General features: G+C 40.5%; 1 pseudogene; it reads right to left on the bottom strand.

Moving 5' to 3' along the window:
* Nucleotides 1-18,050, bottom strand: part of LOC120564267 — a 31,217-nt pseudogene that overhangs the window by 11,519 nt on the left and 1,648 nt on the right.

Raw genomic sequence — 18,050 nt, forward strand, 5'->3', positions numbered from 1 at the left:
GAATTAAGTCTCATGTGAGCCGTTAAGGCCTCCATCAGAAGGAAACTTCTACTACAAACTGAACAACTTAATGGTTTCTTCCCTGTGTGGATTCTCATGTGTCTAACCAAATCACTAGGCCTACAGAAACTTGCTTTACAAACTGAGCAGGTGAAACGTTTTTCTTCTGAATGAACTCTCATGTGACTCATTAAGGTCTTCTTCCAAAGGTATCTTTTACCACAAACTGAGCAACTAAACGTTTTCCCTCCTGTTTGGACTCCAGAGTGTTTCTGCAGAGGTTTCTTGTGGCCAAAGCTTCCAGCACATTCAGAGGAGCTAACTGATGTGTTTCCAGTGTTACATTCCACATCACTTACTGGTTCCTTGTTGTTTTGCAGAGGGTTTAAACCTGACTGAGGTTCCCTAGTCTCCTCCCAGTCTGCACTGTCATCAGTCTCACATTCAGAGGAGTCTGAAGTCTTGTCATGAGTAGCTGGTTGTAAAGGACTATCTGGATCTGAGTTCCTGGCTGGTTCTGGTCCTCCACAGTCCTCTCCATCAGCTTCTGTTCTCTCTGCCTCTCGGTTCTCCTCAGTTTGGCTTTCATGAAGCTGTGAGGACTGAACTTTCTCTTCATCATCTTCTTCACTCTTCACAGGGACAGGAGTGAACGGGAACTTGATATCAGCCTCCTCCAGCCCTTGAAGCTGCTCTCCCTCCTGACTGGTCCAGAGTTCCTCCTGTTCCTCTTTAATGTGTGGGGGGGGGCTCTGGGTCCTCCTGGTCCAGACTGGAGCTCCACTCCTGCTGCTCAGGGGGAACCTCTGCTTTAACCACCGACAGCTGCTGGACGTCTGAGGAGAAGAATCAAATACATGCACACAGAGAAAACTGTAATTTAACATTGACAAGATCTTCTTACATAATCTGTAGTATGTTTTATATATTATGTTTTATGTTAATTTCTGGGTTATGCATTTACAGAAAATAAAGTTTAACTTTAAAAGGTGCTGTAGGTAGGATTGGGAAGATCCAGGACTTAGCCAAATAATTTGAACATCAACAACTTCTCGGTCCCCCCTCCTTTCTGCTTAAGCCCAAAACGGTCTCCTAAGCCCCTCCCCCCACAAGGGAGAATGAATACGTGTGCATGAGCAGTGATTGACATGCAGTTAGACACCCCCCCTGGCCCTGATTGGAGGATCTAGACAGGGAGCGGTGGATTTTTACAAATCACACTACAGGCTGGAAGTGGTGCCAGAGGAGCCAGATTTCTTTTTTTTTTTTTTTTATTACTTGCTTCATGTACATATACTCAAACATAGTCAGCTTCAGCAAATATGACAAAGTTAATTTTATAAGTCTTACCTACTGCACCTTTAAGTGACCGTTTCTTTAACATTACTAAAAAGTCCATGTGTTTTTGGGGTGAGGAGATGATATTTGACAGTTAGTCTCAGAGAAAACCAAAACTGTGGATATCAAGCCGACGACAGAAGTGAGCTAAAAAAGACGAGCCAAAGTGTAAACAACGAACCAAAGAGTTATTATAACCAAAGATATTAAACTGTCTGTTATGACTTCGTATAGCTTTGCCAGACCCTCCTCCGAGGCGCGCTGGAGGAGGGTCTGACTAGTCCACATAGTATTTGGGGATGGGAGGAAGACTTTGGTTTATTGGCATTTCTTCAAACCAATCACAATCGTCTTGGGCGGTGCTAAGCGCCAGAGTAAAGCCACGGTGCCGCTGTCGAGAAGGAACTTGTTTTGGTGAAAAATTGGTGAAGAATTAGTTTTAGTCGTGCAACAGAAAACTCAGACTGGACAGATAGTCTAGCTAGCTGTCTGGATTTACCCTGCAGAGATCTGAGGAGCAGTTACCCATAGTCCTCCACATAGAATGCCAATACAAAAGAGTAAAGTAATGAATATCCGGCCTAAATGAGTGAAATCTGGCGGATTTTCTGACGGCAACGGAGCAATCCCGGAAGTGGAACGTCAAGGATAGGAGGAGATTCACGGATAGAGGGATGAGCTGAAACCAAAGAACGTTTGTCACAGGGGCCATATTTAAAGCTTTAACAGCTTAACTACATTTTCCTGAACATACATAGGCCTACATACCTTTACTGAAGTAACATTTTAAACAGAAACTTTACTTGTAACAGTTTCGTTTGTACATTTACTTCAGTACCGGTTGTGAATACTTCCTCCTCCACTGGTTTCCCAGCAGATTAGCTGTATAATAATAATGAAGCTGTACCAACCTGTTCTGTGTAACCGGACTTCAGGGTTTAAAACAGCGTCCAGTAGTTTCTGTTGTCGGTGATTCTCTTTTAAACTGAACTCAAGTTCCTCCTCGTACTCTGCTATCGTTCTTTCAAACAGCCCAAATATCTCTTCAGCAGCCGCAGTTAGTCGCTGCTCCACCAACGCTCTCAGCATTTGGACTTTAGACATTTTTTACTAAATCACAGAAACCTTTCCTTCAGACAGAAGTTAAAAATTATTTTCTCACTGTAGAATAGAGCAATACTATTCAGTGGTCTACTTTCATGGCATGGATTCAACCATTCTCAGCTGACTTCATTCATTCCCAATCATGGTCCAAACTCACCTGACTTCACTCACAACTAATCATGGCCTACTCTATAAGTCCCACCCATTTCCTTTGTCCTGGTTGGCAGCAACATGAGACAGCATGTGAGGGCTCTCTGTCCTCACGATTCAGATGAAAACCCTATGGACCCTATGTGTGTGAAAAAGTGAGTTTACTGCCTTCCTCATATGTTATGTTACTACAATGGTTACTTGCAAGTGGATGTGATTTAATGCTTGACCTGTGTGTGTGTGTGTGTGTGTGTGTGTGTGTGTGTGTGTGTGTGTGTGTGTGTGTGTGTGTGTGTGTGTGTGTGTGTGTGTGGTGTTTGGGTGTGATCTTGCATGTTTGTTTTGACACTAAAGGAATAATAGTTTTTGCGTAATAAGTGTGCACTGCACATGATTTCTTAATTGTAGCCTTTAAGAAATGCCAGTATCCTTTATAACCTGATTAAGTTAAATTTTCTTATGTAATTGTCAATTTAAAGGTGCAATAGGTAAGACTTAAGTCATATTTGCTGAAACTGACCCTATTTTCCAGTAGAACTACATGAAGTGGGTAATAAAAATAAATAAATAAATCCAGCTCCTCTGGCACCACCTAAAGCCTGTAATGTGATTTGCAAAAATCCACCGCTCCCTGTTCAGATGCACCAATCAGTGCTGGGGGGGTGTCTAACTGTCAATCACTGCTCATGCACACACATTCATTCTCCCTCGGGTTACTTTTTTTTTTTTGCTAAGTCCTGGATTCAAGATTTACTTTGTCATTATCATGTGTACTTCTGTACATACAAAAATGAAATTGTTTCCCAGCTAGTGTTAGTGTAAAACAAGTAAATAAGTAACACAAATCCAGCATATAGACAAAGGAGGAGCTTGGGCATGGAGTATTAAAGTGCAGTGGAGAGTAGCAGCTTGTGCAGAATAGCAGCACAGTATGTAAAGTGCAGGTGCAATGCAGTCATGTGTTAAGTCCAAATAAAGTGCAGTTCAGTCATGTAGCTGCATGGCAGTGGGAGGGGGCACAGTCCTAAAATCCTCACAGCCTGTGGAAATCCTACCAACAGCACCTTTTTAATGTTTCTGTTATATAGTACTTACAATTTAAGCAGGTGTAAGCCTACCCCTCACCCCGGGCAGGTATCTAATCGTTAAGTTTGTTGAACTGTATTGTAATTTGTGTCTTTTCCGTTTATCATTTATAGAAAAAAAACATAACTGTCAAGCCTCCTCTGCTTTCGCCTTGAATGTGTGCAGAGTAAATAAATGGCTTCAACTGAAACACCTGTTTTCCTTCATACATTCTTGCCGATGTATCATGGCGATGCTCCCCTCCTAAAACCCAATCCAAAGAGACCCTTCAGAATCCCTCTGATATATCAAAGAGATAATGTGAGATCAGCTGTGGGCCATGTTGAAGAAGAAACAAGGATGTACACACTTAACCACACTTCTTTCAGTTGCAGTTGTGGCACAAAAACTGTAAAGTTTCTACAGTAAAGCAAAAACAAAATAAATTGTCTCAGCAAGCATCTCTACAGTTTCATTTATCTCTGCTGCTCTCACAAACTCACTTGTGATTTTGGACATGAAATGGCAAAATGAATCTTATCAAAAACCATTGCAGCTTCAAGGTTATGTTTGCCAGTAAGATTATTCCCACCTTGTTACAATCTGACATGTAACCATAATGTGTAATGTAACGTGTATACAAGCTGCTTTTAGTAAATTTTGTAAAGCATGCAACAACAAACATTTTATTCCTCTACATATAAACTTAGTCAAAGTTATAATCATATGGTAGAAAGGCTAGAATTATGTTTTAATGTTTTATATACTGTAGCGAGCCACGTGGAAGAAGTCAGTCAGTTATTGAAATCTACATAAGTTTATTTATCTTCTACAAACACTCAATACACAGAGGTCATCAATCTTCCCCAGTGTCTCAGTCATGGTAACCCAACAAATGTAAATAAACATGAACACTAAATCAAGACTAAAACCTAGGTAATGAAAACACTAACAGAACATAATTTACACACTTAAACTAGGACAGGTACCGCTAACCTAGTCCCATGATCCTTTGCACTGCCGTGCAGAACAGTCAACACAACGGCATCCTGCCGGCCGTTACAATATAAAGGATGTTGTGTAGTTTTGATAATTAATTTATTTTTATTCACTTGTATCCATGCAGTTGCCATGTTCCTCCTCAGTTTCTTATCAATGTGCTCTGAAATGGACTTTATACATGTAAATATGTGTATATGTATAAAAAAAAGATGGCGTACGTGTGTTTATGAAGGCTATTTTTGAAAAAAAATAAATGTGCTTGATTTGGATTCTATTAAGTGATTCGCGACTTAATGACAACTAGAAAATGTGGGTCACAGGGAGAAACTAATTGAAAACCTCTGGTAGTACTGACTGCAGTATATTGGTACTTATTAAAGAAACCACATACAGCGGGGAAAATAAGTATCGAAGGCGTCTACATTTTTCTCAGTAAAGATATTTCTGATGGGGATATCGGCATTACATTTTCACCAGAGGCCTGTACTACGAAGCAGGATTTGGCGTTAACGAGCTAACTTAAGGCTCAACCCAGGATTTTCTTTACTACGAAGGTGGATCAGTTATCGGGTTCAATCGCCATGGTAACTCATGCTGAACGCCTAACCTGGTCGGGAGCAGGTTAAGTTGGAGATCAGAGATCAACCGGTGTAAAAGCACCGCCTACTGACCAATCAATACTCGGTTGATAATGGCGTCACCGTTCTTTGAAGACCAGGCGGAGCTCGGTGCACTGAGTGTGAGAGAGAGAGGGGTGCGCATATAAAAGTTAAAACATTTAGAGACCGACAACCCCGTTAACATTCCCGGATGGGTATTTTTATGAAATATATATTTTAATGGGAGGGAATTACATATCGGCTATTTGTCGGCGTCTTAAGCCGTGTGTTGCCAATGCGCACGTCGGTTTTAATTATGTTTTTATATATTTTATTTGCTCTCACGATCGCTTCCCACTGCCAGGGTTGCAACTGCAATAACAGGCTAAAGCAACGACAGTCTATGGAAAGCACAAGTGTAATTATGGTCAGATCTTGGTCCTGACTGATGGGGAAGTGATATTGATAAGAGTAATTTACGCATCTACAGCATCGGCAATTTTTTTTTTTGCCAGCTTTCCTTCCTGTTTTAGGAAGCAGCGACTGTATTGCGTTTTCCCTGTAAAACCGAGTCTGTGTTCTTCATATTTATGTAGAATTATAGTTTGCTCTTCTTGTTTAAAATATGTGGCTCTGGTAGATGTTTGCGATTGGTTGAGGTGCGCAAACACCGCCTCTTTTATGTGAACGCGCGTCTCTAGATTGGACAAACCTGGGTTGATTGAACTTGTTGATAACCACCTTCATGACACTGGTTATCCGGGACCGCAGTTGTTAAGGTTAGTGAAGCCGGATTACTGAAAGAAATCCAGGCCATGTTGATCTTGCTTTGTAGTACAGGCCTCAGATGTGGGTAACAACCAAAGTAATCCACACATAGAAATCAAAAGAAATAAGTCCATACATTACCTTAAATTACTTTTACCCATCATGAAATGCTTCTTGAATGGCACCTTAGTAATGAGAACCCTTTTTATAGGCCATCAATTAGGACTAATCCAGCTGATATTAATTTACACTAATAGGGGGCAGGATTGCTTCCTAAATACTGACAGATTTCAGCTTGTTTATCGGCTTCCCATGCCTCTTTACACCCCCTTCATGTGTTCAATACTTTTTCCCTGTGTAATTTCACTTTATTACACACAACTTAATTTATGGACTTATTTGTTTTGATATCTTTCCATTTGTGGATTACTTGGGTTGTTACTGACATTTCATGCCGACAGCCCCATCAAATGTTGACTCGTTCAATACTCATTTTCCCTGCTGTATATTACATTTGTATAGTTCTTGTTTTGCCGTTTCAATAATAACCACTGCAAAACAACTTTAAAAATACGCTGCTGGTGTCGCAAAGATGGCGATGGTGAGTGTGAGTAGTGATCCAAACTCAACATTTGGCTGCTTGGAGTTCAGCATCCACGCAGTGCACTGCATGTGGCCACACTTCAGTGTGAACAGCCTATGCACTCAAAATAGTTAGTACACAAGTGATTTTCTGTTCTTGAAAGTAGAACAGAAAATCTGAATGTTGGATGACTACTAGCATCTGGCTAACATTCAGTACGTTTACATGCACACCAATATTCCACGATTATTATTCTGAATATAACTTTCTGAATTTGATAAAGTTCATGTCTACAGCATATTCCGGTTGGATAAACAAAATAAGTCCTTTTTCCGAATATAGCATTTTCCGATTAGCGTCACTGTGTCCATGTTCGGACACTTATTGGTTAACGTTCTATCAAAATGTAGTAGTAAACTTTATTGTCCCCGTGGGGCAGTTGGGTTTGCAGCACAGTTGCAAGGCACTTCATCACTGAATATCAGACATATGATACAAACAAATAGTCCATACATCAGACACCGATGAACATGAAGAACATACATCACACACTACAATACACTATACACCCTTGGGTATGACCAGGCCAGCTGGACATCTAGCTTATTTTGACTGATTTAAGGCTTTTATGGCTTGTGGTACTAAAGAGAATTTGGATCTGTTGTTGGTCAGAAGGGTTGGGCAGAAACGACGCCTAGATGGCAGTATGTTTAAAATGAGATGCCAGGGGGTGTGTGTAGTCACATACAATGTTATTGGCCTTTCTCACCAGTCTCTTTGTAAATGTGTTAAATGCTCGGTAGTGTTATCCCAAGAAACTTACTGGCAGATGTGACTGTTTTTCTGATTGTCTTCTTCCCTGACTCAGTGGCATTTCCGAACCAGCAGGTAATACAGCAAGTTAAAACACTTTCAATAAAAGCAGTATAAAACATTTGGAGCATTTTGTTGACATTAAAAACAAGCAGTTTCTTTAAAAGGTACATTATTTGCTGTTCAAACACAAATATAAATGATCTATTAATGTTTTCAGTTAATTTAATGGTGTTAAACTTCAGTGTAAGTTCTTACCTTTTCTAACGCTATATCGTTTAACGGTTTACTTTAGCTTTTACTTTACAAGAGCCGGCTAAAGTACGCTATCAGCGGTGAATTAGCTGTGCGCTACCCTTGGCCATAACCGGACACAGTTATCTCCTCGCTGTAAACACTGGCCGTTGCTGGTTTTTCGAGGGTATTAAGGCCCATCAACGCTGTCAAAACTACCAGATCGTACTTCCGTCCTTCACAATAACATTCAACAACTCTGAATTATTCAATAAGAGCTCCTTCATTTCCAGTACAGTAAAAATAGAAACTTTTAAGAGGGAAAGATTGTCGCCCGAGCGTTCTTACTTCTTTCCCTCATCAAAGCCACTTTCATCAACTAATTAGATTAATTAGTAAATGTCCATATACATATTTTACCACAGGCTTAAAGGGGTGATAGAATGCAAAACCGATTTTACCCTGTCATAGTTGAATAACGACAGTTCGGTGGGTAAATAGGACATACATAGAAGCTCAAAATCCCATTGACACCCTTTTACTATGAAAATTTCATATTTTGAAACTGCCGCTGAAAACGGGCGAATCCCAACAAAGCTGGAAGTTGACGTCAACCTCCCAAAAACCGGAACCTTTGTCAGCACGCGGTGTATTTAAGAGAACGGTCACGCCCAACATTTACATAGGCTACACAACTGACCTGAGATCAGTTAGTCTTCTGAATCTAGGTCGCGCAGATCTCAGAAAATGTATACATTGTTCATATGCTATTTTACCATTAAATTCACTTCTGAGAATTTTTTGCGCGAAATCAACTACTTAGAGGTCAAATATGGGCGGCGTTTTACCGAAAATTGATGTCTAATTGCAAATTTTGTCCGACTGTGTCGGACTTCAGAGGCTGGTGCTCCCTGTGTTGCTGCCTCGCCGCCTGGCCTGCCTTCCCCACAGACCCCGGTGTAACACTGGCTTGCTGTGAGCCCGATTGAGCGCTCGGCACGCTGCTGCAGCCCAGAGCACCTCATACCCGCGCAGAAAGTCACCGTTTGGGCTGGTGGACTACTACCAAACGCCGCTGCTCTGACAGAGCTCCAGGGCCTGCATCTCCCCTTTTTCCTGCTAGCTAGCTAAATGCCCGGTGTATGTGAGTGAAAGCGGCGGTCAGCGATTACGCCATTATTCTCTTTACTACAGATTCTAGTTAATCTAATGTGTAATTATAATGTGTTGAGTTATTTAAACAAACGATTGGGAAAATAAACGCCGCTTGTCCATGAGTCTCATTGATAGAGCCTGCGGGCTGGATGGAGCTCTATCAATGAGAGCTAGCTTCTCTCTTAGAATTCCTCTGGAATTCACAAATATTCATTAACTTGAAATCGGACACCGTTGTTAGCTTTATAAAAAATATAGTTAGATGTTGTATAAGTGGCGTACGAAATTCAAACTGTAAATATACGCCTCGCTTACGCACCAAAAATGAAGCTTACTAGCCGCAATCTGTACACATAGGATTGCAGGACACGCAGCCAACGAAAACCCATACAGCACACAAATATTCATTAACTTGAAATCGGACACCGTTGTTAGCTTTATAAAACATATATAGTTGGATGTTGTATAAGTGGCGTGACGAAATTCAAACTGTAAATATCCAAATTACGACCAAAAATGAAGCTAACCAGCCGCACCTGTACACATAGGATTGAAGGGACAGTCGCAGCTAACGAAAACCCTTACAGCTCACAAATATTCATTAACTTGAAATCGGACACGGTGTAGTAGCTTTATAAAACATATAGTTAGATGTTGTATAAGTAGCGATGCGACGAAATTCAAACTGTAAATATACTCAAATTACGACCAAAAATGAAGCTAACCGCGCGAAATCTGTACACATCGGATTGCGGGGACAGTCGCTAGCGAACGAACCGGCAGCCCGCTACCAAATATTCATTAACTTGAAATCGGACACCGTTGTTAGCTTTATAAAACATATAGTTATATGTTGTATAGCTAAGTGGCGTGGACATGTGTGTAACATTTGGTAAGAGATTGCTGGTGTAACAAGCTCGCTGACCGCTCGCCAGCTCACACACGGGCCATTTAGCTAGCAGGAAGAGAGGAGATGCAGGCCCTGGCGCTTTGTCAGGGCAGCGGCGTTTTTGTAGTAGTAGTCCACCAGCCCAAACGGTGTACTTTTTTGCGAGGCGGTTGAGGTGCTGTGGGCTTGCAGCAACGTGTCGGAGCTCAATCGAGCTCACAGCAAGCCGGGGTCTGTGGAGGAAGGCAGGCGGCGCGAGCCAGCAACACAGGCAGCTGAACTCCGACACACAGTTTTACCAAATTTGCAATTAGCCATCCATTTTCGTAAAACGGCCCATATTTGAGCTTTATATCGTTGATTTCTCGCATAAAAAGTCTCAGAAGTGAATTTGCGTAAGGAAACATTGCAGTGTCTGGAATATGAGATTCTGTCGCGTTTCTAATGTATGTGTATTGGAGATTCGCTCAACCAATCAGCACACGACCTCTAATGGCGTTGTATGGCGAAGTCGCTCAACCAATCAGCGCGCGTCTCTATGTGTGTATCGGGGCTAAGGCTCAACCAAGCAGCGCGCAGCTCATCTAAATATTCATGACCATGCCATATTTGGAAGAAAAGCTCTTGTTACAAATAGGGCCAAAACACAGGGATGCATAAGGGCCAATAAAATATCAACCAGGCCATTTTCAGCCCAACTAATGTTACATACCCCATTAGGAGACCATAAGGAACAGTGTGAAATACCCTATATAATCATTCTATCACCCCTTTAAGATCAGCTTTCTGCGTTGCTATGGTTACTGTACAGAAATCAACAGGCCAACAGTTTGCAAGGCTGGAGAGACGATAAGGAGAAACACAGCTACTTATAAATAATAATAATAATAATAATAATAATCACACATCACTTGGATATCAACAGATTTTTCGATATGCGCACACATCGCTACACCGACCTTTTCAAGAAGCTGGTTATAAGGATGAAAGAGGGACGCTGTGTTCGCACCGTCCACAAGTCCTCTGCCGCTGGTACTAAGTAAGTGAAGTTTATTTTTATAGCACCGTTCACAGATAAAAATCGCAAAGTGCTTCACAATAAAATGTAATACAATACGACAAATTAAAATACAAGAACATTTAAATACAAATAGAAAACAAAACCGACAATAAAAAAAAAACATGACTAACTAAAAGCCTGCTTGAATAGCAGTCTTCAATTACTTTTTAAAAGATTCGACAGAATAGGGAGGCAAGACATTCCACATCCTAGGAGCCACTGCTTGGAATGATCGATCCCCTCTAGTTTCAAAATGAGTGCGGGGAACCACGAATAGCCTCAGATCTAATGACCTCAGACTACGGGTGGGAGTATGAAGCTGTATCAAGTCAGAGATGTTGGGAGGAATATGACCGTGCAAAGGTAAACTTTAAAATGTTTTACACGGCTACATGGAAATGGGAATATTAGTGGAATACTCACTTTCATTAGCCCCGTAAACCGCTTAGTTGGAATATCGTCTTTTCGGAATTAGGGCAAAAACTGGAATATTACATGCATGTAAACATACTGATTGACATTATAGAACATTGGGTTCAGCGTTCTCAACCTGGGGTCCGTTCCAGGTAGGAGGTTTAACAAACTCTGAGTCTAACCCTGATGTCTGAGTTGATTTACCCTGAGATGGGAAACTCTGAGTTTTCGGTTCCAGAACAGCTGATATGAGTTGGTTCAATCAACTCGGAGTATGTTCACTCAGGGTTACGCGCGTGCACAAAAGGCAGTATGAATGGAGCCATGATTCTACGATTCACCATGGTAACAACCACAAACAAACGGGTCGGGCGGAAATACTCATGCGCACAAACAGCGCGGTTTGAACATGTGTTTCGTTAAAAAGCAAGACAGCCGGCTGCTGCTGCAAAAGAGAGAGAATTGGTGTGGGAGAAAATTGTTGCTCGAGTCAATGCGTAGCTACACATTCACAGTGTATTAATTTCATATTTAATCACAGTTAACTTATAATATTACTGGTGAAAACTGGAATTGTATTAGGCCTACACCTATAATTTCATTTAGGTGCAATCCTGTGGGCGAAAAAGTAAACTATACTAATCCCATTCTGAGGCTGCAGCACCATGATCATTAACAGAACTATAATGTATAATGATGTATTTCTTTTAATGGCTCTACTGTCCAGGGAACACTACAAAAAGTTTAAAAAACGTTTCAGAGCGAAGTCACACTTTTCTGATTGCTCTGCATACAGTGGCGTAGCCTAGCTACTATTAGCCTACAGTATGATCCGCTACACTGTTGTTAAGAAAACTGCTGTTTGCAAAAACGTAATGCGATACAAAGAATCTGCTGGGATGTTAAAGCCTGTCCACGATGGTTGATGTTAGTGATATGAGGACGAATAAGGTATCTACATATCTAATGGACTGTGATAAAAAATACCTCTCAAATCGGTTATGTGGAAATGAAAATACATCTATAGTCGGGACTCAATACGCACGGGTAAAACTCTGTGAATTAATACAGCTTTTTCATCAATGGGATCGCGACAAAGGACGTGGACATGTTTGGAGAAAAAAAAACGTTTTATAATCTGCCAAATATAAACCAATACGTTTTTTATTCATGCAGATAAAACTGCATTAATATGCGCCTGATACAGACTGAATGAATGAATGAGGAAATGAGTTTCTCCTCCCTCTCAGTGGGAGGAGACTGAGAGAAACTCGAGGTTTCTTGAAGAAAACCTGCTCCCGACCAGGTTAGGTTCACAGACTCAGTTACCATAGTAACTGACTCCGAGGTTAAGTTACCTCTCTTTCTGGAACGGAAAACCCAGAGTTTCCCCCATCTCAGGGTTAACCAACTCAGAGTTTTTACTAAACCTGCTTTCTGGAACGGGCCTCAGCAGTAACCATTTTAAACACTGGCTGTCAGTATTACGTATTGCACCTTTAACAAATAATTATTTCTCCCCTGTGTGGATGCTCAAGTGTCTTTTCAGATATTGCTTTAGCGCAAATCGTTTACTACAAACTGAGCAACAAAATGGTTTCTCCCCTGTGTGGACAGGCAAGTGTGTTTTCAGATGTTGCTTGTGTGCAAATCTTTTATCACATACTGAACAGCTAAATAATTTCTCCCCAGTGTGGGAAGTCAAGTGTCGTTTCAGATGTTGCTTTAGTGCAAATCTTTTACTACAAACTGAACAACTAAATGTTTTTTCCCCCGTGTGGACAGCCAAGTGTTGTTTCAGATGTTGCTTTTGTATGAATCTTTTACTACAAACTGAGCAACTAAATGTTTTTTCCCCCGTATGGACAGCCAAGTGGGGTTTCAGATGTTGCTTTTGAGTGAATCTTTTACCACAAACTGAACAACTAAATGGTTTTTCCCCTGTGTGGATTCTCATGTGTTTAACCAAATTGCCAGGCTGACAGAAACTTGCTTTACAAACTGAGCAGGTGGAACATTTTTCTTCTGAATGAACTTTCATGTGAGTTGTTAAGGTCTTCTTCAGAAGGTATCTTTTACCACAAACTGAGCAACAAAATGGTTTCACTCCTGTTTGGACTCCAGAGGGTTTCTGCAGATGTTTTTTGCGGCCAAAGATTCCAGCACATTCAGAGGAGCTAACTGATGTGTTTACAGTGTTACATTTCACATCACTTACAGCTACTTCATTGTTTTGCAGAGGGTTTAAACCTGACTGAGGTTCCCTAGTCTCCTCCCAGTCTGCACTGTCATTAGTCTCAGGTTCAGAGGAGTCTGAAGTCTTGTCATGAGTAGCTGGTTGTAAAAGACTATCTGGATCTGAGTTCCTGGCTGGTTCTGGTCCTCCCCAGTCCTCTCCATCAACTTCTGTTCTCTCTGCATCTCTGTTCTCTTCAGTTTGGCTTTCATGAAGCTGTGAGGACTGAGCTTTCTCTCCATCATCTTCGTCACTCTTCACAGGGACAGAAGTGAGTGGGAACTTGATATCAGCCTCCTCCAGCCCTCGAAGCTGTTCTCCCTCCTGACTGGTCCAGAGTTCCTCCTGTTCCTCTTTAATGTGTGGGGGGGGCTCTGGGTCCTCCTGGTCCAGACTGGAGCTCCACTCCTGCTGCTCAGGGGGAACCTCTGCTTTAACCACTGACAGCTGCTGGACATCTGAGGAGAAGAATCAAATACATGCACACAGAGAAAACTGTTAGAAAACTAATTTCATAATCTTTAGTATGTTTTATATATTAATTATGTTTTATGTTCATTTCTGGGTTATGCATTTACCTAAGGGAAATTAAGTTTAACTTTTAAATAAAGATTACTTTATTTGTCCCGAGGGAAATTTGTCTTGGACATACAGGCTGCAACATAAAACTACATACAATAAGTCTTAATAAGTTATTTTTGAGTATAAGAGAAGATGACCCTACTTCTCACTTAATTTACAACCTTTTTATAATGATTTTATGGTCTGTTCTTCAATACAGCATGATGTTAATTTTGTAAATTATGGTTCCATTTATTTTAAACTAGACCATAAGCCGTACATGCTGATGAACGGTAGCTACCGGATGTCTGCGTTTACACACAGGTGAAACAAACCAGAGACCTAGGGAATTTAGGAGATGTATGGCTTTCCTAGATATATTAACATTATACAGGGGATTTCTAGACAATTACCAGAACAGAAGGGTGTACAGAAGTGTATAGGACAGAATATATCAGTATCAGTATAAGTTATTGTAAATGTACAGCTTCTCACTTGTGGGAGTTCTCAATTGAACCAACAAGCCACTATTTCGTCTGAATTTTTTTCCATGTTTTGCAAGAATATGACTTCTCACCTGTGTGGATTCTCAGGTGTTTCTTCAAACCTGAATTATATTTTAACTCTTTCCCACATTTCACATAAAATAGCTTACCTGTTTGAGTATTGCTGTGAATCTCTGACATGTTAGTGTTGTTTACGATGTTACTGTGACGAAAGGTATCAGTCTCCTGCTTCAGTACAAGCTGCTCTCCCTCCTGACTGGTGCATAGTTCCTCCTGTTCCTCTTTAATCTGTGGAGGCTCTGGGTCCTCTTGGTCCAGACTGGAGTTCCTCTCCTGAATACAGAGCTGCTGGTCAGAGAGAACCTCCTCCTCGTTACAGACATGTTGCTGTGGGAGCTCTGTAGGGACAGATAAAAGAAATAGGATACCACTATTATTGGAGAAAAGAACAGAACATCTGTTCTCTTTTTCTTGAGAACATAGACTGTAAAAATAATGAATGGAGCTTCAGGGGGCTAAAAAGTGAAGCCAATGCTCAAGCTCATTAAAGCTGCATTCTATCAAATTTTCAGCAGGGGGCGACTCCACTGGCCCCAAAAATAAGTCTGATCTATAAGAGTATAAGAGAAAATGACCCTACTTCTCACTTAATTTACAACCTTTTCATAATGACTTTATGGTCTCAATCGCTAGTTTCAAGTCTTCTTCAATACAGCAGCATGATGTTAATTTAGTAAATTATGGTCCTATTTATTTAGAAATAGATGATAAACCAGGGGATGATTTAAGGCCTGGCTACACAGTCACCTGTCAATCAGGACTGAGGCTTAGGCTGTGTTTAGACTAGACCGCACAATGCAGCTTCATTTCACAGAGAAAGAAAGAGAAGGACAGGCTGTGCTTCGTTGTTTGGCAAACAGTCAGGTGCCACACAAACTCCTCGGCAGTTCAGTGCTTTTTTACCCTCATAGTGTTTCAACATTTTCTTGTGGCAGCGATAGAGGCAGTGATGTTTCCTGTTCTCACACTGCCTCAAAATGGACTGACAAGTCTGATCTACGCTTACATGATAGGCAACCGTAGCTTTTTTTTCTTTCAGTCTTCCCCCACTGCGGCCCCTGATGCACATTCATTAAAAATTATTGGAAAGACCTGTGTTTTGGCTGCACTGTCTGACGGCAGACACAGGAAATGAATGCACACTTAGCGATGCTAACCACGGCACTGGGTACATTAAAATAGACCTGATCTTGTTTTTGAGTGCTGTACATATTTTCAACTTAAACTTTGACCCTCTTACTTGGTTTTCACATCATCAAAGTTAATTGGAACAAATTTTGTCTCCGGAAAAAGTACAATGGCACTCATAAGTTTATGAACCCATGCTAAAGTCGACTAAAAAGAGCAATAAAAAAAATAATCTTTTGGAAGTTGATCTTAATTCCTTAATTTAATTTTTTTTTTTAAATCCAACCTTTAAGGACACCAATTTTCTTTGTGAATGAATAATGTATCGTAAATAAATAAACGTTCTTCCTTAAAATACAAGGGGCATAAGTCAGATTTATATTTTTTAAGGCAAGTTATTTCATGGATCCAGGATAGTATGCATCCTGATAAAGTTCCCTTGGTCTTTGGAATTAAAATAGCCGCCCCACATCATCACATACGCTTCACCATACCTAGAGATTGGCAGGGGTACTTTCCATTAAATCATCTCTGAATGCAAATCAAACCAACTATTAGGCTAACTGAAATAAAACCATGCCAATATCTAGGTATGGTGAAGGGTATGTAATGATGTGGGGCTATTTTAATTCCAAAGGCCAAGGGAACTTTATCAGGATGCATATTACCATGGATACTATGCATCTTGATAAAAAGATGATAGAGATATGATTTAGGAGTGTACTTACTTATGCCCCCTGTATTTTAAGGAAGAACATTTATTTATTTACAATACATTATTCATTCACAAAGAAAATTGGTGTCCTTAAAGGTTGGATTTTTCCTCATTTTTTTAATTAAGGCATTAAGATCAATTTCCAAAAGATAATTTCTTATTCCTTTTTTTAGTCAACTTTAGCATGGCTTCATAAACTTATGAGTGCCACTCTGTCTCAGAATTTGGTAGCACCTTGCCAACCAAAAAGTTAGCAGATTTTCTATTTACTTTCGTACATGCTGATGTACAGCAGTTCCCGGAGGTCCGCATTTACCCACAGGTAAAACAAACCAGAGACCTAGGGAAATTAGAAGATGTAGAGGGTGTAGAGAAGTGTATAGCACAGAATATATATAAAAGTATAAAAGTTCTTGTAAATGTACAGCTTCTCACCTGTGTGAGTTCTCAATTGGACCAACAAGCCACTATTTTGGCTAAAATCTTTTCGACATGTTTTGCAAGAATAACCCTTCTCACCTGTGTGGACTATCAGGTGTCTCTGCAATGCTGATTTATATTTTAAGTCTTTCCCACATGTGTCACATATGAAAGACTTTTTACTTATTTGAGTATTAGGGTGAATCTCTGACATGTTAGTGTTGTCTACGTTGTTACTGTGACTTCTGCTCTTTAGTCGTCTCTTCTTTGGTTCTGTCTCTGCATTTCCAGTTGATCCTGAGTCTCCATGCTTGCTTCCTTTCTGATCTTGGCTCTCAGCTTCATGAGAGTTGTGAGAGAGGAGCTGGTGGTCACGGTTTGCTTCTGATACCACAGAGGTTATAACTGGCATGTTGAGCTCCTGGTCAGAGAGAACCTCCTCCTCCTTACAGACATGTTGCTGTGGGAGCTCTGGAGGGACAGACAACAAAAGAAATAGGATACTACTGTTACTGTAGAAAAGACCAGAACACTTGCTCTCTTTTTCCTGAGACCATAGACTGTAAAAAATAATGGACGGAGCTTCCAGGTAAGAAAAGTGGAGTCAATGCTGAAGCTCATTAAAGCTTTATTCTCTCCAATTTCCATTTTTCAGTTTTATAGAAGTCTAGAGAAAATTACACTATTTCTCACTTAATTTATTACTCAGTAAACATCATCATAATGACTTTATGGTCTCAATCGCTAGTTTGGTCCCATTTATTTTATGTAAAGGATTAAGCAGGGGATGTTTCAGGACCTGTCAAACAGCACAGAGCCTTTAATTATTGTAAAATCAAAAATTTAAATCAGATATGTTAAACAGATTTGTCCCACACAGTACAGGGATAAACTGAATAGTCCAGGTGATATGTTCACTTTTTCATGAAAGCATTGAATTGGTACACACAGTTTGGAGCCCTGAACATTTTCAGAAATGGAGCCATCGCAAAAATGCTTTGTGGCGGCCATTTATCCTTCCACTGTTACCAAATTATTAAACTTTATTGCATCATATCTCCTGAACCAAACATGAAAACACACAATAGGTTCTGTCTACCCCGATGTTTTTACGGTCAACAATTAGTTGGACCTAAGACCTATAACTGAATAGATATTTATTTATTAAATATAAGGACCAGTTGTTGATGTGTTATAACTTGGGGCCCTCCAGTTTGGGAACCATTGTTGACAGGGTTAATGAACAAAAG

The sequence above is a fragment of the Perca fluviatilis genome, chromosome 8, assembly GCF_010015445.1.
Source record: "Perca fluviatilis chromosome 8, GENO_Pfluv_1.0, whole genome shotgun sequence".
Lineage (NCBI taxonomy): Eukaryota > Metazoa > Chordata > Actinopteri > Perciformes > Percidae > Perca > Perca fluviatilis.